This window comes from Misgurnus anguillicaudatus, chromosome 9, assembly GCF_027580225.2.
Source record: "Misgurnus anguillicaudatus chromosome 9, ASM2758022v2, whole genome shotgun sequence".
NCBI lineage: Eukaryota > Metazoa > Chordata > Actinopteri > Cypriniformes > Cobitidae > Misgurnus > Misgurnus anguillicaudatus.
Window position 1 is genome coordinate 2254476 of NC_073345.2, and position 19440 is coordinate 2273915.

Sequence of the window (19440 nt, forward strand, 5' to 3'; positions counted from 1 at the left end):
AACTTTCGGATATTTTTGGAAAACGGACCAATTTGATTTATGAACAACGTTTACCCTAAAGCCTTCACTGATAGGACTTAATTTGTTTAGCATTTCCTGTTAGGGCGCCATGTCTTTTGCCTGGCTTTAGTCTCAAGGGTGTCCATGGCCCAAGCACCTGTCTTGTAAGTAGGAGCTTCCGTGATGAAATCCCTGTGGTGCCTTCTATCAGTGGTTGTGGTCTTTGGCCTTCATGAAGGGCATCAAAAAGATTGAACTTTCCGTTACCTGTCTTAATCAAAAGAAAGCAGTGCAATTTTAGGATGCCCTGGCATAGCTGTCCAAGGATCACGTCTTGTAAGCGAATTGTTCGAATCCCAGCGTTTCCTTCCATTCAGAGGCTCTGCTCTCCGATCTACTGGAAAAGGCAGGAGGTCCGGGCAGAAAATACGATTGACGTGTTCCCGTTTTCAGTAGACCTGAAGCCATGTGTGGTTAGGGTGCACAGTTTCAGCTGGTCAAAGGGCCGGACTTGTCAACAGACTGTTGAATTCCAAGCCGTGCCTTCCTATCAACAACTGTCCTTCGGTCTACTTTAGAGAAAGGAGGTCCACAAGGAGGTTTGACTTTCTTGTTCTTGGTTATATTAAAATATAGCCATGGAGTTTCAGGATGCCCTAGCATAGCTGTTCAGTGATCATGTCTTGTAAACAGATTGTTCAAGTCCCAGCGATTCCATCCTTTTAGTTGCCGTTTTCTCCGTTCTACATAAAAGGCAGGAGGTCCAAAAAGAAAACATGACAGTCTTGTTCCTGCTTTCAAAAGATCTGAAGACATGTGACATTAGGTTGCACAGCATTAGCTGGTGAAAGCTCCTGTCCTTTCATCTGGAGATCCTGAATTCGTATCCTAAAACTGCTTTCCATTTGACAATTGTGCTAATTTGCATATGTAAAGAGTAGAAGGTCAAGATAGTAATTGTAACTCTTGGGCTGAAAAATACAAAAGCTAATAATAACTGGAATCTGTCTTTCCCCAGAATTGTGAGCAACACATCAAAGGGTTTGTTGTAGGCTCTGTGGCGCAATGGATAGCGCATTGGACTTCTAGATTGTGAGTTGACGTGATTCAAAGGTTGTGGGTTCGAGTCCCACCAGAGTCGAAGGCTTTTAGCTACCAAGACCCTGCTGAAAGCTTTTCATCTCACATTGTTGTGCCTGTTCATACTGTGACTCACCCTTCCACAATCTGCAGCTGGAGAGTGGCGCCGTGGCTTAGTTGGTTAAAGCGCCTGTCTAGTAAACAGGAGATCCTGGGTTCGAATCCCAGCGGAGCCTTTATCACATGGTCAACTAGGGTCTGTTTGTTTGGCTGTTTCTCAGTTGAGATATGGTACATCCTGAAAATTCAGAGTTGTCACGGCAGTGGTCCATTTTCAGCCAAAGGCCCGTACTTTGGGCAAAACTTTATAGTTTTCACTCTAACGGACCAATCCAATTCATGGATGCCCTGGAGCATAAAGCCTTCACTGATAGCACTTAACTCCAGAAGCACTTCGTTGTGGGGCGCCATGGCTTAGCCGGTCAAAGCGCCTGTCTTGTAAACAGGAGATCCTGGGTTCGAATCCCAGTGGTGCCTTCCAACGATGTTTGCTGTCTTCGGCCTCCACTCAGTGGCTTGCTTGTCACATTTTTGTATCTCTTCACACTGTGACTTATCCTCCCTCAAAACATAGATTTTCAAATCCCAGCGTTGACCTCAGTCTGACGGCAGCTAGGGGCTGTCTTTGTGTCTGTTTATCGGATGAAATACAACCTTCTTATAATTCATGGTTGTTATGAATGCTGTCATAACTTTCTGATATTTTTGGAAAACGGACCAATTTGATTTATGAACAACCTTTACCCTAAAGCCTTCACTGATAGGACTTAATTTGTTTAGCATTTCCTGTTAGGGCGCCATGTCTTTTGCCTGGCTTTAGTCTCAAGGGTGTCCATGGCCCAAGCACCTGTCTTGTAAATAGGAGCTTCCGTGATGAAATCCCTGTGGTGCCTTCTATCAGTGGTTGTGGTCTTTGGCCTTCATGAAGGGCATCAAAAAGATTGAACTTTCCGTTACCTGTCTTAATCAAAAGAAAGCCGTGCAATTTTAGGATGCCCTGGCATAGCTGTCCAAGGACCACGTCTTGTAAGCGAATTGTTCGAATCCCAGCGTTTCCTTCCATTCAGAGGCTCTGCTCTCCGATCTACTGGAAAAGGCAGGAGGTCCGGGCAGAAAATACGATTGACGTGTTCCCGTTTTCAGTAGACCTGAAGCCATGTGTCGTTAGGGTGCACAGTATCAGCTGGTCAAAGGGCCGGACTTGTCAACAGACTGTTGAATTCCAAGCCGTGCCTTCCTATCAACGACTGTCCTTCGGTCTACTTTAGAGAAAGGAGGTCCACAAGGAGGTTTGACTTTCTTGTTCTTGGTTATATTAAAATATAGCCATGGAGTTTCAGGATGCCCTAGCATAGCTGTTCAGTGATCATGTCTTGTAAACAGATTGTTTCAGTCCCAGCGATTCCATCCTTTTAGTTGCCGTTTTCTCCGTTCTACATAAAAGGCTGGAGGTCCAAAAAGAAAACATGACAGTCTTGTTCCTGCTTTCAAAAGATCTGAAGACATGTGACATTAGGTTGCACAGCATTAGCTGGTGAAAGCTCCTGTCCTTTCATCTGGAGATCCTGAATTCGTATCCTAAAACTGCTTTCCATTTGACAATTGTGCTAATTTGCATATGTAAAGAGCAGAAGGTCAAGATAGTAATTGTAACTCTTGGGCTGAAAAATACAAAAGCTAATAATAACTGGAATCTGTCTTTCCCCAGAATTGTGAGCAACACATCAAAGGGTTTGTTGTAGGCTCTGTGGCGCAATGGATAGCGCATTGGACTTCTAGATTGTGACTTGACGTGATTCAAAGGTTGTGGGTTCGAGTCCCACCAGAGTCGAAGGCTTTTAGCTACCAAGACCCTGCTGAAAGCGTTTCATCTCACATTGTTGTGCCTGTTCATACTGTGACTCACCCTTCCACAATCTGCAGCTGGAGAGTGGCGCCGTGGCTTAGTTGGTTAAAGCGCCTGTCTAGTAAACAGGAGATCCTGGGTTCGAATCCCAGCGGAGCCTTTATCACGTGGTCAACTAGGGTATGTTTGTTTGGCTGTTTCTCAGTTGAGATATGGTACATCCTGAAAATTCAGAGTTGTCACGGCAGCGGTCCATTTTCAGCCAAAGGCCCGTACTTTGGGCAAAACTTTCTAGTTTTCACTCTAACGGACCAATCCAATTCATGGATGCCCTGGAGCATAAAGCCTTCACTGATAGCACTTAACTCCAGAAGCACTTCGTTGTGGGGCGCCATGGCTTAGCCGGTCAAAGCGCCTGTCTTGTAAACAGGAGATCCTGGGTTCGAATCCCAGTGGTGCCTTCTAACGATGTTTGCCGTCTTCGGCCTCCACTCAGTGGCTTTCTTGTCACATTTTTGTATCTCTTCACACTGTGACTCATCCTCCCTCAAAACATAGATTTTCAAATCCCAGCGTTGACCTCAGTCTGACGGCAGCTAGGGGCTGTCTTTGTGTCTGTTTATCGGATGAAATACAACCTTCTTATAATTCATGGTTGTTATGAATGCTGTCATAACTTTCTGATATTTTTGGAAAACGGACCAATTTGATTTATGAACAACCTTTACCCTAAAGCCTTCACTGATAGGACTTAATTTGTTTAGCATTTCCTGTTAGGGCGCCATGTCTTTTGCCTGGCTTTAGTCTCAAGGGTGTCCATGGCCCAAGCACCTGTCTTGTAAGTAGGAGCTTCCGTGATGAAATCCCTGTGGTGCCTTCTATCAGTGGTTGTGGTCTTTGGCCTTCATGAAGGGCATCAAAAAGATTGAACTTTCCGTTACCTGTCTTAATCAAAAGAAAGCAGTGCAATTTTAGGATGCCCTGGCATAGCTGTCCAAGGACCACGTCTTGTAAGCGAATTGTTCGAATCCCAGCGTTTCCTTCCATTCAGAGGCTCTGCTCTCCGATCTACTGGAAAAGGCAGGAGGTCCGGGCAGAAAATACGATTGACGTGTTCCCGTTTTCAGTAGACCTGAAGCCATGTGTGGTTAGGGTGCACAGTATCAGCTGGTCAAAGGGCCGGACTTGTCAACAGACTGTTAAATTCCAAGCCGTGCTTTCCTATCAACGACTGTCCTTCGGTCTACTTTAGAGAAAGGAGGTCCACAAGGAGGTTTGACTTTCTTGTTCTTGGTTATATTAAAATATAGCCATGGAGTTTCAGGATGCCCTAGCATAGCTGTTCAGTGATCATGTCTTGTAAACAGATTGTTCAAGTCCCAGCGATTCCATCCTTTTAGTTGCCGTTTTCTCCGTTCTACATAAAAGGCAGGAGGTCCAAAAAGAAAACATGACAGTCTTGTTCCTGCTTTCAAAAGATCTGAAGACATGTGACATTAGGTTGCACAGCATTAGCTGGTGAAAGCTCCTGTCCTTTCATCTGGAGATCCTGAATTCGTATCCTAAAACTGCTTTCCATTTGACAATTGTGCTAATTTGCATATGTAAAGAGTAGAAGGTCAAGATAGTAATTGTAACTCTTGGGCTGAAAAATACAAAAGCTAATAATAACTGGAATCTGTCTTTCCCCAGAACTGTGAGCAACACATCAAAGGGTTTGTGGTAGGCTCTGTGGCGCAATGGATAGCGCATTGGACTTCTAGATTGTGAGTTGACGTGATTCAAAGGTTGTGGGTTCGAGTCCCACCAGAGTCGAAGGCTTTTAGCTACCAAGACCCTGCTGAAAGCTTTTCATCTCACATTGTTGTGCCTGTTCATACTGTGACTCACCCTTCCACAATCTGCAGCTGGAGAGTGGCGCCGTGGCTTAGTTGATTAAAGCGCCTGTCTAGTAAACAGGAGATCCTGGGTTCGAATCCCAGCGGAGCCTTTATCACGTGGTCAACTAGGGTCTGTTTGTTTGGCTGTTTCTCAGTTGAGATATGGTACATCCTGAAAATTCAGAGTTGTCACGGCAGCGGTCCATTTTCAGCCAAAGGCCCGTACTTTGGGCAAAACTTTCTAGTTTTCACTCTAACGGACCAATCCAATTCATGGATGCCCTGGAGCATAAAGCCTTCACTGATAGCACTTAACTCCAGAAGCACTTCGTTGTGGGGCGCCATGGCTTAGCCGGTCAAAGCGCCTGTCTTGTAAACAGGAGATCCTGGGTTCGAATCCCAGTGGTGCCTTCCAACGATGTTTGCCGTCTTCGGCCTCCACTCAGTGGCTTTCTTGTCACATTTTTGTATCTCTTCACACTGTGACTCATCCTCCCTCAAAACATAGATTTTCAAATCCCAGCGTTGACCTCAGTCTGACGGCAGCTAGGGGCTGTCTTTGTGTCTGTTTATCGGATGAAATACAACCTTCTTATAATTCATGGTTGTTATGAATGCTGTCATAACTTTCTGATATTTTTGGAAAACGGACCAATTTGATTTATGAACAACCTTTACCCTAAAGCCTTCACTGATAGGACTTAATTTGTTTAGCATTTCCTGTTAGGGCGCCATGTCTTTTGCCTGGCTTTAGTCTCAAGGGTGTCCATGGCCCAAGCACCTGTCTTGTAAATAGGAGCTTCCGTGATGAAATCCCTGTGGTGCCTTCTATCAGTGGTTGTGGTCTTTGGCCTTCATGAAGGGCATCAAAAAGATTGAACTTTCCGTTACCTGTCTTAATCAAAAGAAAGCCGTGCAATTTTAGGATGCCCTGGCATAGCTGTCCAAGGACCACGTCTTGTAAGCGAATTGTTCGAATCCCAGCGTTTCCTTCCATTCAGAGGCTCTGCTCTCCGATCTACTGGAAAAGGCAGGAGGTCCGGGCAGAAAATACGATTGACGTGTTCCCGTTTTCAGTAGACCTGAAGCCATGTGTCGTTAGGGTGCACAGTATCAGCTGGTCAAAGGGCCGGACTTGTCAACAGACTGTTGAATTCCAAGCCGTGCCTTCCTATCAACGACTGTCCTTCGGTCTACTTTAGAGAAAGGAGGTCCACAAGGAGGTTTGACTTTCTTGTTCTTGGTTATATTAAAATATAGCCATGGAGTTTCAGGATGCCCTAGCATAGCTGTTCAGTGATCATGTCTTGTAAACAGATTGTTTCAGTCCCAGCGATTCCATCCTTTTAGTTGCCGTTTTCTCCGTTCTACATAAAAGGCTGGAGGTCCAAAAAGAAAACATGACAGTCTTGTTCCTGCTTTCAAAAGATCTGAAGACATGTGACATTAGGTTGCACAGCATTAGCTGGTGAAAGCTCCTGTCCTTTCATCTGGAGATCCTGAATTCGTATCCTAAAACTGCTTTCCATTTGACAATTGTGCTAATTTGCATATGTAAAGAGCAGAAGGTCAAGATAGTAATTGTAACTCTTGGGCTGAAAAATACAAAAGCTAATAATAACTGGAATCTGTCTTTCCCCAGAATTGTGAGCAACACATCAAAGGATTTGTTGTAGGCTCTGTGGCGCAATGGATAGCGCATTGGACTTCTAGATTGTGAGTTGACGTGATTCAAAGGTTGTGGGTTCGAGTCCCACCAGAGTCGAAGGCTTTTAGCTACCAAGACCCTGCTGAAAGCGTTTCATCTCACATTGTTGTGCCTGTTCATACTGTGACTCACCCTTCCACAATCTGCAGCTGGAGAGTGGCGCCGTGGCTTAGTTGGTTAAAGCGCCTGTCTAGTAAACAGGAGATCCTGGGTTCGAATCCCAGCGGAGCCTTTATCACGTGGTCAACTAGGGTCTGTTTGTTTGGCTGTTTCTCAGTTGAGATATGGTACATCCTGAAAATTCAGAGTTGTCATGGCAGCGGTCCATTTTCAGCCAAAGGCCCGTACTTTGGGCAAAACTTTCTAGTTTTCACTCTAACGGACCAATCCAATTCATGGATGCCCTGGAGCATAAAGCCTTCACTGATAGCACTTAACTCCAGAAGCACTTCGTTGTGGGGCGCCATGGCTTAGCCGGTCAAAGCGCCTGTCTTGTAAACAGGAGATCCTGGGTTCGAATCCCAGTGGTGCCTTCTAACGATGTTTGCCGTCTTCGGCCTCCACTCAGTGGCTTTCTTGTCACATTTTTGTATCTCTTCACACTGTGACTCATCCTCCCTCAAAACATAGATTTTCAAATCCCAGCGTTGACCTCAGTCTGACGGCAGCTAGGGGCTGTCTTTGTGTCTGTTTATCGGATGAAATACAACCTTCTTATAATTCATGGTTGTTATGAATGCTGTCATAACTTTCTGATATTTTTGGAAAACGGACCAATTTGATTTATGAACAACCTTTACCCTAAAGCCTTCACTGATAGGACTTAATTTGTTTAGCATTTCCTGTTAGGGCGCCATGTCTTTTGCCTGGCTTTAGTCTCAAGGGTGTCCATGGCCCAAGCACCTGTCTTGTAAGTAGGAGCTTCCGTGATGAAATCCCTGTGGTGCCTTCTATCAGTGGTTGTGGTCTTTGGCCTTCATGAAGGGCATCAAAAAGATTGAACTTTCCGTTACCTGTCTTAATCAAAAGAAAGCAGTGCAATTTTAGGATGCCCTGGCATAGCTGTCCAAGGACCACGTCTTGTAAGCGAATTGTTCGAATCCCAGCGTTTCCTTCCATTCAGAGGCTCTGCTCTCCGATCTACTGGAAAAGGCAGGAGGTCCGGGCAGAAAATACGATTGACGTGTTCCCGTTTTCAGTAGACCTGAAGCCATGTGTGGTTAGGGTGCACAGTATCAGCTGGTCAAAGGGCCGGACTTGTCAACAGACTGTTGAATTCCAAGCCGTGCCTTCCTATCAACGACTGTCCTTCGGTCTACTTTAGAGAAAGGAGGTCCACAAGGAGGTTTGACTTTCTTGTTCTTGGTTATATTAAAATATAGCCATGGAGTTTCAGGATGCCCTAGCATAGCTGTTCAGTGATCATGTCTTGTAAACAGATTGTTCAAGTCCCAGCGATTCCATCCTTTTAGTTGCCGTTTTCTCCGTTCTACATAAAAGGCAGGAGGTCCAAAAAGAAAACATGACAGTCTTGTTCCTGATTTCAAAAGATCTGAAGACATGTGACATTAGGTTGCACAGCATTAGCTGGTGAAAGCTCCTGTCCTTTCATCTGGAGATCCTGAATTCGTATCCTAAAACTGCTTTCCATTTGACAATTGTGCTAATTTGCATATGTAAAGAGTAGAAGGTCAAGATAGTAATTGTAACTCTTGGGCTGAAAAATACAAAAGCTAATAATAACTGGAATCTGTCTTTCCCCAGAATTGTGAGCAACACATCAAAGGGTTTGTTGTAGGCTCTATGGCGCAATGGATAGCGCATTGGACTTCTAGATTGTGAGTTGACGTGATTCAAAGGTTGTGGGTTCGAGTCCCACCAGAGTCGAAGGCTTTTAGCTACCAAGACCCTGCTGAAAGCTTTTCATCTCACATTGTTGTGCCTGTTCATACTGTGACTCACCCTTCCACAATCTGCAGCTGGAGAGTGGCGCCGTGGCTTAGTTGGTTAAAGCGCCTGTCTAGTAAACAGGAGATCCTGGGTTCGAATCCCAGCGGAGCCTTTATCACGTGGTCAACTAGGGTCTGTTTGTTTGGCTGTTTCTCAGTTGAGATATGGTACATCCTGAAAATTCAGAGTTGTCACGGCAGCGGTCCATTTTCAGCCAAAGGCCCGTACTTTGGGCAAAACTTTCTAGTTTTCACTCTAACGGACCAATCCAATTCATGGATGCCCTGGAGCATAAAGCCTTCACTGATAGCACTTATCTCCAGAAGCACTTCGTTGTGGGGCGCCATGGCTTAGCCGGTCAAAGCGCCTGTCTTGTAAACAGGAGATCCTGGGTTCGAATCCCAGTGGTGCCTTCCAACGATGTTTGCCGTCTTCGGCCTCCACTCAGTGGCTTTCTTGTCACATTTTTGTATCTCTTCACACTGTGACTTATCCTCCCTCAAAACATAGATTTTCAAATCCCAGCGTTGACCTCAGTCTGACGGCAGCTAGGGGCTGTCTTTGTGTCTGTTTATCGGATGAAATACAACCTTCTTATAATTCATGGTTGTTATGAATGCTGTCATAACTTTCTGATATTTTTGGAAAACGGACCAATTTGATTTATGAACAACCTTTACCCTAAAGCAGGGCTATTCAACTCTTACCCTGGAGGGCCGGAGCACTGCAGATTTTAGCTCCAACCCTGATCAAACACACCTGAGCAAGCTAATCAAGGTCTTCATGATCACTAGACAATCACAGGTGGGTAAGTTTGATTAGGGTTGGAGCTAAACTATGCAGTGCTCCGGCCCTCCAGGGTAAGAGTTGAATAGCCCTGCCCTAAAGCCTTCACTGATAGGACTTAATTTGTTTAGCATTTCCTGTTAGGGCGCCATGTCTTTTGCCTGGCTTTAGTCTCAAGGGTGTCCATGGCCCAAGCACCTGTCTTGTAAATAGGAGCTTCCGTGATGAAATCCCTGTGGTGCCTTCTATCAGTGGTTGTGGTCTTTGGCCTTCATGAAGGGCATCAAAAAGATTGAACTTTCCGTTACCTGTCTTAATCAAAAGAAAGCCGTGCAATTTTAGGATGCCCTGGCATAGCTGTCCAAGGACCACGTCTTGTAAGCGAATTGTTCGAATCCCAGCGTTTCCTTCCATTCAGAGGCTCTGCTCTCCGATCTACTGGAAAAGGCAGGAGGTCCGGGCAGAAAATACGATTGACGTGTTCCCGTTTTCAGTAGACCTGAAGCCATGTGTCGTTAGGGTGCACAGTATCAGCTGGTCAAAGGGCCGGACTTGTCAACAGACTGTTGAATTCCAAGCCGTGCCTTCCTATCAACGACTGTCCTTCGGTCTACTTTAGAGAAAGGAGGTCCACAAGGAGGTTTGACTTTCTTGTTCTGGGTTATATTAAAATATAGCCATGGAGTTTCAGGATGCCCTAGCATAGCTGTTCAGTGATCATGTCTTGTAAACAGATTGTTTCAGTCCCAGCGATTCCATCCTTTTAGTTGCCGTTTTCTCCGTTCTACATAAAAGGCTGGAGGTCCAAAAAGAAAACATGACAGTCTTGTTCCTGCTTTCAAAAGATCTGAAGACATGTGACATTAGGTTGCACAGCATTAGCTGGTGAAAGCTCCTGTCCTTTCATCTGGAGATCCTGAATTCGTATCCTAAAACTGCTTTCCATTTGACAATTGTGCTAATTTGCATATGTAAAGAGCAGAAGGTCAAGATAGTAATTGTAACTCTTGGGCTGAAAAATACAAAAGCTAATAATAACTGGAATCTGTCTTTCCCCAGAATTGTGAGCAACACATCAAAGGGTTTGTTGTAGGCTCTGTGGCGCAATGGATAGCGCATTGGACTTCTAGATTGTGAGTTGACGTGATTCAAAGGTTGTGGGTTCGAGTCCCACCAGAGTCGAAGGCTTTTAGCTACCAAGACCCTGCTGAAAGCGTTTCATCTCACATTGTTGTGCCTGTTCATACTGTGACTCACCCTTCCACAATCTGCAGCTGGAGAGTGGCGCCATGGCTTAGTTGGTTAAAGCGCCTGTCTAGTAAACAGGAGATCCTGGGTTCGAATCCCAGCGGAGCCTTTATCACGTGGTCAACTAGGGTCTGTTTGTTTGGCTGTTTCTCAGTTGAGATATGGTACATCCTGAAAATTCAGAGTTGTCACGGCAGCGGTCCATTTTCAGCCAAAGGCCCGTACTTTGGGCAAAACTTTCTAGTTTTCACTCTAACGGACCAATCCAATTCATGGATGCCCTGGAGCATAAAGCCTTCACTGATAGCACTTAACTCCAGAAGCACTTCGTTGTGGGGCGCCATGGCTTAGCCGGTCAAAGCGCCTGTCTTGTAAACAGGAGATCCTGGGTTCGAATCCCAGTGGTGCCTTCCAACGATGTTTGCCGTCTTCGGCCTCCACTCAGTGGCTTTCTTGTCACATTTTTGTATCTCTTCACACTGTGACTTATCCTCCCTCAAAACATAGATTTTCAAATCCCAGCGTTGACCTCAGTCTGACGGCAGCTAGGGGCTGTCTTTGTGTCTGTTTATCGGATGAAATACAACCTTCTTATAATTCATGGTTGTTATGAATGCTGTCATAACTTTCTGATATTTTTGGAAAACGGACCAATTTGATTTATGAACAACCTTTACCCTAAAGCAGGGCCATTCAAATCCTACCCTGGAGGGCCGGAGCACTGCAGATTCCAGCTCCAACCCTGATCAAACACACCTGAGCAAGCTAATCAAGGTCTTCATGATCACTAGACAATCACAGGTGGGTAAGTTTGATTAGGGTTGGAGCCAAACTATGCAGTGCTCCGGCCCTCCAGGGTAAGAGTTGAATAGCCCTGCCCTAAAGCCTTCACTGATAGGACTTAATTTGTTTAGCATTTCCTGTTAGGGCGCCATGTCTTTTGCCTGGCTTTAGTCTCAAGGGTGTCCATGGCCCAAGCACCTGTCTTGTAAATAGGAGCTTCCGTGATGAAATCCCTGTGGTGCCTTCTATCAGTGGTTGTGGTCTTTGGCCTTCATGAAGGGCATCAAAAAGATTGAACTTTCCGTTACCTGTCTTAATCAAAAGAAAGCCGTGCAATTTTAGGATGCCCTGGCATAGCTGTCCAAGGACCACGTCTTGTAAGCGAATTGTTCGAATCCCAGCGTTTCCTTCCATTCAGAGGCTCTGCTCTCCGATCTACTGGAAAAGGCAGGAGGTCCGGGCAGAAAATACGATTGACGTGTTCCCGTTTTCAGTAGACCTGAAGCCATGTGTCGTTAGGGTGCACAGTATCAGCTGGTCAAAGGGCCGGACTTGTCAACAGACTGTTGAATTCCAAGCCGTGCCTTCCTATCAACGACTGTCCTTCGGTCTACTTTAGAGAAAGGAGGTCCACAAGGAGGTTTGACTTTCTTGTTCTTGGTTATATTAAAATATAGCCATGGAGTTTCAGGATGCCCTAGCATAGCTGTTCAGTGATCATGTCTTGTAAACAGATTGTTTCAGTCCCAGCGATTCCATCCTTTTAGTTGCCGTTTTCTCCGTTCTACATAAAAGGCTGGAGGTCCAAAAAGAAAACATGACAGTCTTGTTCCTGCTTTCAAAAGATCTGAAGACATGTGACATTAGGTTGCACAGCATTAGCTGGTGAAAGCTCCTGTCCTTTCATCTGGAGATCCTGAATTCGTATCCTAAAACTGCTTTCCATTTGACAATTGTGCTAATTTGCATATGTAAAGAGCAGAAGGTCAAGATAGTAATTGTAACTCTTGGGCTGAAAAATACAAAAGCTAATAATAACTGGAATCTGTCTTTCCCCAGAATTGTGAGCAACACATCAAAGGGTTTGTTGTAGGCTCTGTGGCGCAATGGATAGCGCATTGGACTTCTAGATTGTGAGTTGACGTGATTCAAAGGTTGTGGGTTCGAGTCCCACCAGAGTCGAAGGCTTTTAGCTACCAAGACCCTGCTGAAAGCGTTTCATCTCACATTGTTGTGCCTGTTCATACTGTGACTCACCCTTCCACAATCTGCAGCTGGAGAGTGGCGCCGTGGCTTAGTTGGTTAAAGCGCCTGTCTAGTAAACAGGAGATCCTGGGTTCGAATCCCAGCGGAGCCTTTATCACGTGGTCAACTAGGGTCTGTTTGTTTGGCTGTTTCTCAGTTGAGATATGGTACATCCTGAAAATTCAGAGTTGTCATGGCAGCGGTCCATTTTCAGCCAAAGGCCCGTACTTTGGGCAAAACTTTCTAGTTTTCACTCTAACGGACCAATCCAATTCATGGATGCCCTGGAGCATAAAGCCTTCACTGATAGCACTTAACTCCAGAAGCACTTCGTTGTGGGGCGCCATGGCTTAGCCGGTCAAAGCGCCTGTCTTGTAAACAGGAGATCCTGGGTTCGAATCCCAGTGGTGCCTTCTAACGATGTTTGCCGTCTTCGGCCTCCACTCAGTGGCTTTCTTGTCACATTTTTGTATCTCTTCACACTGTGACTCATCCTCCCTCAAAACATAGATTTTCAAATCCCAGCGTTGACCTCAGTCTGACGGCAGCTAGGGGCTGTCTTTGTGTCTGTTTATCGGATGAAATACAACCTTCTTATAATTCATGGTTGTTATGAATGCTGTCATAACTTTCTGATATTTTTGGAAAACGGACCAATTTGATTTATGAACAACCTTTACCCTAAAGCCTTCACTGATAGGACTTAATTTGTTTAGCATTTCCTGTTAGGGCGCCATGTCTTTTGCCTGGCTTTAGTCTCAAGGGTGTCCATGGCCCAAGCACCTGTCTTGTAAGTAGGAGCTTCCGTGATGAAATCCCTGTGGTGCCTTCTATCAGTGGTTGTGGTCTTTGGCCTTCATGAAGGGCATCAAAAAGATTGAACTTTCCGTTACCTGTCTTAATCAAAAGAAAGCAGTGCAATTTTAGGATGCCCTGGCATAGCTGTCCAAGGACCACGTCTTGTAAGCGAATTGTTCGAATCCCAGCGTTTCCTTCCATTCAGAGGCTCTGCTCTCCGATCTACTGGAAAAGGCAGGAGGTCCGGGCAGAAAATACGATTGACGTGTTCCCGTTTTCAGTAGACCTGAAGCCATGTGTCGTTAGGGTGCACAGTATCAGCTGGTCAAAGGGCCGGACTTGTCAACAGACTGTTGAATTCCAAGCCGTGCCTTCCTATCAACGACTGTCCTCCGGTCTACTTTAGAGAAAGGAGGTCCACAAGGAGGTTTGACTTTCTTGTTCTTGGTTATATTAAAATATAGCCATGGAGTTTCAGGATGCCCTAGCATAGCTGTTCAGTGATCATGTCTTGTAAACAGATTGTTCAAGTCCCAGCGATTCCATCCTTTTAGTTGCCGTTTTCTCCGTTCTACATAAAAGGCAGGAGGTCCAAAAAGAAAACATGACAGTCTTGTTCCTGCTTTCAAAAGATCTGAAGACATGTGACATTAGGTTGCACAGCATTAGCTGGTGAAAGCTCCTGTCCTTTCATCTGGAGATCCTGAATTCGTATCCTAAAACTGCTTTCCATTTGACAATTGTGCTAATTTGCATATGTAAAGAGTAGAAGGTCAAGATAGTAATTGTAACTCTTGGGCTGAAAAATACAAAAGCTAATAATAACTGGAATCTGTCTTTCCCCAGAATTGTGAGCAACACATCTAAGGGTTTGTTGTAGGCTCTGTGGCGCAATGGATAGCGCATTGGACTTCTAGATTGTGAGTTGACGTGATTCAAAGGTTGTGGGTTCGAGTCCCACCAGAGTCGAAGGCTTTTAGCTACCAAGACCCTGCTGAAAGCTTTTCATCTCACATTGTTGTGCCTGTTCATACTGTGACTCACCCTTCCACAATCTGCAGCTGGAGAGTGGCGCGGTGGCTTAGTTGGTTAAAGCGCCTGTCTAGTAAACAGGAGATCCTGGGTTCGAATCCCAGCGGAGCCTTTATCACGTGGTCAACTAGGGTCTGTTTGTTTGGCTGTTTCTCAGTTGAGATATGGTACATCCTGAAAATTCAGAGTTGTCACGGCAGCGGTCCATTTTCAGCCAAAGGCCCGTACTTTGGGCAAAACTTTCTAGTTTTCACTCTAACGGACCAATCCAATTCATGGATGCCCTGGAGCATAAAGCCTTCACTGATAGCACTTAACTCCAGAAGCACTTCGTTGTGGGGCGCTATGGCTTAGCCGGTCAAAGCGCCTGTCTTGTAAACAGGAGATCCTGGGTTCGAATCCCAGTGGTGCCTTCTAACGATGTTTGCCGTCTTCAGCCTCCACTCAGTGGCTTTCTTGTCACATTTTTGTATCTCTTCACACGTGACTTATCCTCCCTCAAAACATAGATTTTCAAATCCCAGCGTTGACCTCAGTCTGACGGCAGCTAGGGGCTGTCTTTGTGTCTGTTTATCGGATGAAATACAACCTTCTTATAATTCATGGTTGTTATGAATGCTGTCATAACTTTCGGATATTTTTGGAAAACGGACCAATTTGATTTATGAACAACCTTTACCCTAAAGCCTTCACTGATAGGACTTAATTTGTTTAGCATTTCCTGTTAGGGCGCCATGTCTTTTGCCTGGCTTTAGTCTCAAGGGTGTCCATGGCCCAAGCACCTGTCTTGTAAGTAGGAGCTTCCGTGATGAAATCCCTGTGGTGCCTTCTATCAGTGGTTGTGGTCTTTGGCCTTCATGAAGGGCATCAAAAAGATTGAACTTTCTGTTACCTGTCTAAATCAAAAGAAAGCCGTGCAATTTTAGGATGCCCTGGCATAGCTGTCCAAGGACCACGTCTTGTAAGCGAATTGTTCGAATCCCAGCGTTTCCTTCCATTCAGAGGCTCTGCTCTCCGATCTACTGGAAAAGGCAGGAGGTCCGGGCAGAAAATACGATTGACGTGTTCCCGTTTTCAGTAGACCTGAAGCCATGTGTGGTTAGGGTGCACAGTATTAGCTGGTCAAAGGGCCAGACTTGTCAACAGACTGTTGAATTCCAAGCCGTGCCTTCCTATCAACGACTGTTCTTCGGTCTACTTTAGAGAAAGGAGGTCCACAAGGAGGTTTGACTTTCTTGTTCTTGGTTATATTTAAATATAGCCTTGGAGTTTCAGGATGCCCTAGCATAGCTGTTCAGTGATCATGTCTTGTAAACAGGTTGTTCAACTCCCAGCGATTCCATCCTTTTAGTTGCCGTTTTCTCCGTTCTACATAAAAGGCAGGAGGTCCAAAAAGAAAACATGACAGTCTTGTTCCTGCTTTCAAAAGATCTGAAGACATGTGACATTAGGTTGCACAGCATTAGCTGGTGAAAGCTCCTGTCCTTTCATCTGGAGATCCTGAATTCGTATCCTAAAACTGCTTTCCATTTGACAATTGTGCTAATTTGCATATGTAAAGAGCAGAAGGTCAAGATAGTAATTGTAACTCTTGGGCTGAAAAATACAAAAGCTAATAATAACTGGAATCTGTCTTTCCCCAGAATTGTGAGCAACACATCAAAGGGTTTGTTGTAGGCTCTGTGGCGCAATGGATAGCGCATTGGACTTCTAGATTGTGAGTTGACGTGATTCAAAGGTTGTGGGTTCGAGTCCCACCAGAGTCAAAGGCATTTAGCTACCAAGACCCTGCTGAAAGCTTTTCATCTCACATTGTTGTGCCTGTTCATACTGTGACTCACCCTTCCACAATCTGCAGCTGGAGAGTGGCGCCGTGGCTTAGTTGGTTAAAGCGCCTGTCTAGTAAACAGGAGATCCTGGGTTCGAATCCCAGCGGAGCCTTTATCACGTGGTCAACTAGGGTCTGTTTGTTTGGCTGTTTCTCAGTTGAGATATGGTACATCCTGAAAATTCAGAGTTGTCACGGCAGCGGTCCATTTTCAGCCAAAGGCCCGTACTTTGGGCAAAACTTTCTAGTTTTCACTCTAACGGACCAATCCAATTCATGGATGCCCTGGAGCATAAAGCCTTCACTGATAGCACTTAACTCCAGAAGCACTTCGTTGTGGGGCGCCATGGCTTAGCCGGTCAAAGCCCCTGTCTTGTAAACAGAAGATCCTGGGTTCGAATCCCAGTGGTGCCTTCTAACGATGTTTGCCGTCTTCGGCCTCCACTCAGTGGCTTTCTTGTCACATTTTTGTATCTCTTCACACTGTGACTCATCCTCCCTCAAAACATAGATTTTCAAATCCCAGCGTTGACCTCAGTCTGACGGCAGCTAGGGGCTGTCTTTGTGTCTGTTTATCGGATGAAATACAACCTTCTTATAATTCATGGTTGTTATGAATGCTGTCATAACTTTCTGATATTTTTGGAAAACGGACCAATTTAATTTATGAACAACCTTTACCCTAAAGCCTTCAGTGATGGGACTTAATTTGTTTAGCATTTCCTGTTAGGGCGCCATGTCTTTTGCCTGGCTTTAGTCTCAAGGGTGTCCATGGCCCAAGCACCTGTCTTGTAAGTAGGAGCTTCCGTGATGAAATCCCTGTGGTGCCTTCTATCAGTGGTTGTGGTCTTTGGCCTTCATGAAGGGCATCAAAAAGATTGAACTTTCCGTTACCCGTCTTAATCAAAAGAAAGCCGTGCAATTTTAGGATGCCCTGGCATAGCTGTCCAAGGACCACGTCTTGTAAGCGAATTGTTCGAATCCCAGCGTTTCCTTCCATTCAGAGGCTCTGCTCTCCGATCTACTGGAAAAGGCAGGAGGTCCGGGCAGAAAATACGATTGACGTGTTCCCGTTTTCAGTAGACCTGAAGCCATGTGTCGTTAGGGTGCACAGTATAAGCTGGTCAAAGGGCCGGACTTGTCAACAGACTGTTGAATTCCAAGCCGTGCCTTCCTATCAACGACTGTCCTTCGGTCTACTTTAGAGAAAGGAGGTCCACAAGGAGGTTTGACTTTCTTGTTCTTGGTTATATTAAAATATAGCCATGGAGTTTCAGGATGCCCTAGCATAGCTGTTCAGTGATCATGTCTTGTAAACAGATTGTTCAAGTCCCAGCGATTCCATCCTTTTAGTTGCCATTTTCTCCGTTCTACATAAAAGGCAGGAGGTCCAAAAAGAAAACATGACAGTCTTGTTCCTGCTTTCAAAAGATCTGAAGACATGTGACATTAGGTTGCACAGCATTAGCTGGTGAAAGCTCCTGTCCTTTCATCTGGAGATCCTGAATTTGTATCCTAAAACTGCTTTCCATTTGACAATTGTGCTAATTTGCATATGTAAAGAGCAGAAGGTCAAAATAGTAATTGTAACTCTTGGGCTGAAAAATACAAAAGCTAATAATAACTGGAATCTGTCTTTCCCCAGAATTGTGAGCAACACATCAAAGGGTTTGTTGTAGGCTCTGTGGCGCAATGGATAGCGCATTGGACTTCTAGATTGTGAGTTGACGTGATTCAAAGGTTGTGGGTTCGAGTCCCACCAGAGTCGAAGGCATTTAGCTACCAAGACCCTGCTGAAAGCTTTTCATCTCACATTGTTGTGCCTGTTCATACTGTGAGTCACCCTTCCACAATCTGCAGCTGGAGAGTGGCGCCGTGGCTTAGTTGGTTAAAGCGCCTGTCTAGTAAACAGGAGATCCTGGGTTCGAATCCCAGCGGAGCCTTAATCACATGGTCAACTAGGGTCTGTTTGTTTGGCTGTTTCTCAGTTGAGATATGGTACATCCTGAAAATTCAGAGTTGTCACGGCAGCGGTCCATTTTCAGCCAAAGGCCCGTACTTTGGGCAAAACTTTCTAGTTTTCACTCTAACGGACCAATCCAATTCATGGATGCCCTGGAGCATAAAGCCTTCACTGATAGCACTTAACTCCAGAAGCACTTCGTTGTGGGGCGCCATGGCTTAGCCGGTCAAAGCCCCTGTCTTGTAAACAGAAGATCCTGGGTTCGAATCCCAGTGGTGCCTTCTAACGATGTTTGCCGTCTTCGGCCTCCACTCAGTGGCTTTCTTGTCACATTTTTGTATCTCTTCACACTGTGACTCATCCTCCCTCAAAACATAGATTTTCAAATCCCAGCGTTGACCTCAGTCTGACGGCAGCTAGGGGCTGTCTTTGTGTCTGTTTATCGGATGAAATACAACCTTCTTATAATTCATGGTTGTTATGAATGCTGTCATAACTTTCTGATATTTTTGGAAAACGGACCAATTTAATTTATGAACAACCTTTACCCTAAAGCCTTCAGTGATGGGACTTAATTTGTTTAGCATTTCCTGTTAGGGCGCCATGTCTTTTGCCTGGCTTTAGTCTCAAGGGTGTCCATGGCCCAAGCACCTGTCTTGTAAGTAGGAGCTTCCGTGATGAAATCCCTGTGGTGCCTTCTATCAGTGGTTGTGGTCTTTGGCCTTCATGAAGGGCATCAAAAAGATTGAACTTTCCGTTACCTGTCTAAATCAAAAGAAAGCCGTGCAATTTTAGGATGCCCTGGCATAGCTGTCCAAGGACCACGTCTTGTAAGCGAATTGTTCGAATCCCAGCGTTTCCTTCCATTCAGAGGCTCTGCTCTCCGATCTACTGGAAAAGGCAGGAGGTCCGGGCAGAAAATACGATTGACGTGTTCCCGTTTTCAGTAGACCTGAAGCCATGTGTGGTTAGGGTGCACAGTATCAGCTGGTCAAAGGGCCAGACTTGTCAACAGACTGTTGAATTCCAAGCCGTGCCTTCCTATCAACGACTGTCCTTCGGTCTACTTTAGAGAAAGGAGGTCCACAAGGAGGTTTGACTTTCTTGTTCTTGGTTATATTTAAATATAGCCTTGGAGTTTCAGGATGCCCTAGCATAGCTGTTCAGTGATCATGTCTTGTAAACAGGTTGTTCAACTCCCAGCGATTCCATCCTTTTAGTTGCCGTTTTCTC

General features: G+C 45.3%; 25 non-coding genes across 25 annotated transcripts; all 25 read left to right on the forward strand.

Moving 5' to 3' along the window:
- Positions 1 to 1051: 1051 nt before the first annotated feature.
- On the forward strand, positions 1052 to 1141 carry trnar-ucu (transfer RNA arginine (anticodon UCU)). The gene is given in 2 exon segments: positions 1052 to 1088; positions 1106 to 1141. It is a non-coding gene; the product is annotated as a tRNA-Arg (tRNA).
- A 101-nt stretch (positions 1142 to 1242) lies between these two features.
- On the forward strand, positions 1243 to 1316 carry trnat-agu (transfer RNA threonine (anticodon AGU)). The gene has a single exon. It is a non-coding gene; the product is annotated as a tRNA-Thr (tRNA).
- Positions 1317 to 1543: 227 nt separating this feature from the next.
- trnat-ugu (transfer RNA threonine (anticodon UGU)) lies at positions 1544 to 1617 on the forward strand. The gene has a single exon. It is a non-coding gene; the product is annotated as a tRNA-Thr (tRNA).
- Positions 1618 to 2881: 1264 nt separating this feature from the next.
- On the forward strand, positions 2882 to 2971 carry trnar-ucu (transfer RNA arginine (anticodon UCU)). The gene is given in 2 exon segments: positions 2882 to 2918; positions 2936 to 2971. It is a non-coding gene; the product is annotated as a tRNA-Arg (tRNA).
- Positions 2972 to 3072: 101 nt separating this feature from the next.
- On the forward strand, positions 3073 to 3146 carry trnat-agu (transfer RNA threonine (anticodon AGU)). Its single transcript has one exon. It is a non-coding gene; the product is annotated as a tRNA-Thr (tRNA).
- A 227-nt stretch (positions 3147 to 3373) lies between these two features.
- Positions 3374 to 3447, forward strand: trnat-ugu (transfer RNA threonine (anticodon UGU)). The gene has a single exon. It is a non-coding gene; the product is annotated as a tRNA-Thr (tRNA).
- Positions 3448 to 4711: 1264 nt separating this feature from the next.
- trnar-ucu (transfer RNA arginine (anticodon UCU)) lies at positions 4712 to 4801 on the forward strand. The gene is given in 2 exon segments: positions 4712 to 4748; positions 4766 to 4801. It is a non-coding gene; the product is annotated as a tRNA-Arg (tRNA).
- A 402-nt stretch (positions 4802 to 5203) lies between these two features.
- Positions 5204 to 5277, forward strand: trnat-ugu (transfer RNA threonine (anticodon UGU)). Its single transcript has one exon. It is a non-coding gene; the product is annotated as a tRNA-Thr (tRNA).
- A 1264-nt stretch (positions 5278 to 6541) lies between these two features.
- Positions 6542 to 6631, forward strand: trnar-ucu (transfer RNA arginine (anticodon UCU)). Its single transcript is given in 2 exon segments — positions 6542 to 6578; positions 6596 to 6631. It is a non-coding gene; the product is annotated as a tRNA-Arg (tRNA).
- Positions 6632 to 6732: 101 nt separating this feature from the next.
- Positions 6733 to 6806, forward strand: trnat-agu (transfer RNA threonine (anticodon AGU)). Its single transcript has one exon. It is a non-coding gene; the product is annotated as a tRNA-Thr (tRNA).
- A 227-nt stretch (positions 6807 to 7033) lies between these two features.
- trnat-ugu (transfer RNA threonine (anticodon UGU)) lies at positions 7034 to 7107 on the forward strand. The gene has a single exon. It is a non-coding gene; the product is annotated as a tRNA-Thr (tRNA).
- A 1264-nt stretch (positions 7108 to 8371) lies between these two features.
- Positions 8372 to 8461, forward strand: trnar-ucu (transfer RNA arginine (anticodon UCU)). Its single transcript is given in 2 exon segments — positions 8372 to 8408; positions 8426 to 8461. It is a non-coding gene; the product is annotated as a tRNA-Arg (tRNA).
- A 101-nt stretch (positions 8462 to 8562) lies between these two features.
- On the forward strand, positions 8563 to 8636 carry trnat-agu (transfer RNA threonine (anticodon AGU)). Its single transcript has one exon. It is a non-coding gene; the product is annotated as a tRNA-Thr (tRNA).
- Positions 8637 to 8863: 227 nt separating this feature from the next.
- On the forward strand, positions 8864 to 8937 carry trnat-ugu (transfer RNA threonine (anticodon UGU)). Its single transcript has one exon. It is a non-coding gene; the product is annotated as a tRNA-Thr (tRNA).
- Positions 8938 to 10402: 1465 nt separating this feature from the next.
- trnar-ucu (transfer RNA arginine (anticodon UCU)) lies at positions 10403 to 10492 on the forward strand. The gene is given in 2 exon segments: positions 10403 to 10439; positions 10457 to 10492. It is a non-coding gene; the product is annotated as a tRNA-Arg (tRNA).
- A 402-nt stretch (positions 10493 to 10894) lies between these two features.
- Positions 10895 to 10968, forward strand: trnat-ugu (transfer RNA threonine (anticodon UGU)). Its single transcript has one exon. It is a non-coding gene; the product is annotated as a tRNA-Thr (tRNA).
- A 1465-nt stretch (positions 10969 to 12433) lies between these two features.
- On the forward strand, positions 12434 to 12523 carry trnar-ucu (transfer RNA arginine (anticodon UCU)). The gene is given in 2 exon segments: positions 12434 to 12470; positions 12488 to 12523. It is a non-coding gene; the product is annotated as a tRNA-Arg (tRNA).
- Positions 12524 to 12624: 101 nt separating this feature from the next.
- trnat-agu (transfer RNA threonine (anticodon AGU)) lies at positions 12625 to 12698 on the forward strand. Its single transcript has one exon. It is a non-coding gene; the product is annotated as a tRNA-Thr (tRNA).
- Positions 12699 to 12925: 227 nt separating this feature from the next.
- trnat-ugu (transfer RNA threonine (anticodon UGU)) lies at positions 12926 to 12999 on the forward strand. The gene has a single exon. It is a non-coding gene; the product is annotated as a tRNA-Thr (tRNA).
- A 1264-nt stretch (positions 13000 to 14263) lies between these two features.
- On the forward strand, positions 14264 to 14353 carry trnar-ucu (transfer RNA arginine (anticodon UCU)). The gene is given in 2 exon segments: positions 14264 to 14300; positions 14318 to 14353. It is a non-coding gene; the product is annotated as a tRNA-Arg (tRNA).
- Positions 14354 to 14755: 402 nt separating this feature from the next.
- trnat-ugu (transfer RNA threonine (anticodon UGU)) lies at positions 14756 to 14829 on the forward strand. The gene has a single exon. It is a non-coding gene; the product is annotated as a tRNA-Thr (tRNA).
- A 1263-nt stretch (positions 14830 to 16092) lies between these two features.
- trnar-ucu (transfer RNA arginine (anticodon UCU)) lies at positions 16093 to 16182 on the forward strand. The gene is given in 2 exon segments: positions 16093 to 16129; positions 16147 to 16182. It is a non-coding gene; the product is annotated as a tRNA-Arg (tRNA).
- Positions 16183 to 16283: 101 nt separating this feature from the next.
- Positions 16284 to 16357, forward strand: trnat-agu (transfer RNA threonine (anticodon AGU)). The gene has a single exon. It is a non-coding gene; the product is annotated as a tRNA-Thr (tRNA).
- A 1565-nt stretch (positions 16358 to 17922) lies between these two features.
- Positions 17923 to 18012, forward strand: trnar-ucu (transfer RNA arginine (anticodon UCU)). The gene is given in 2 exon segments: positions 17923 to 17959; positions 17977 to 18012. It is a non-coding gene; the product is annotated as a tRNA-Arg (tRNA).
- Positions 18013 to 18113: 101 nt separating this feature from the next.
- On the forward strand, positions 18114 to 18187 carry trnat-agu (transfer RNA threonine (anticodon AGU)). Its single transcript has one exon. It is a non-coding gene; the product is annotated as a tRNA-Thr (tRNA).
- The last annotated feature ends 1253 nt before the right edge of the window (positions 18188 to 19440 follow it).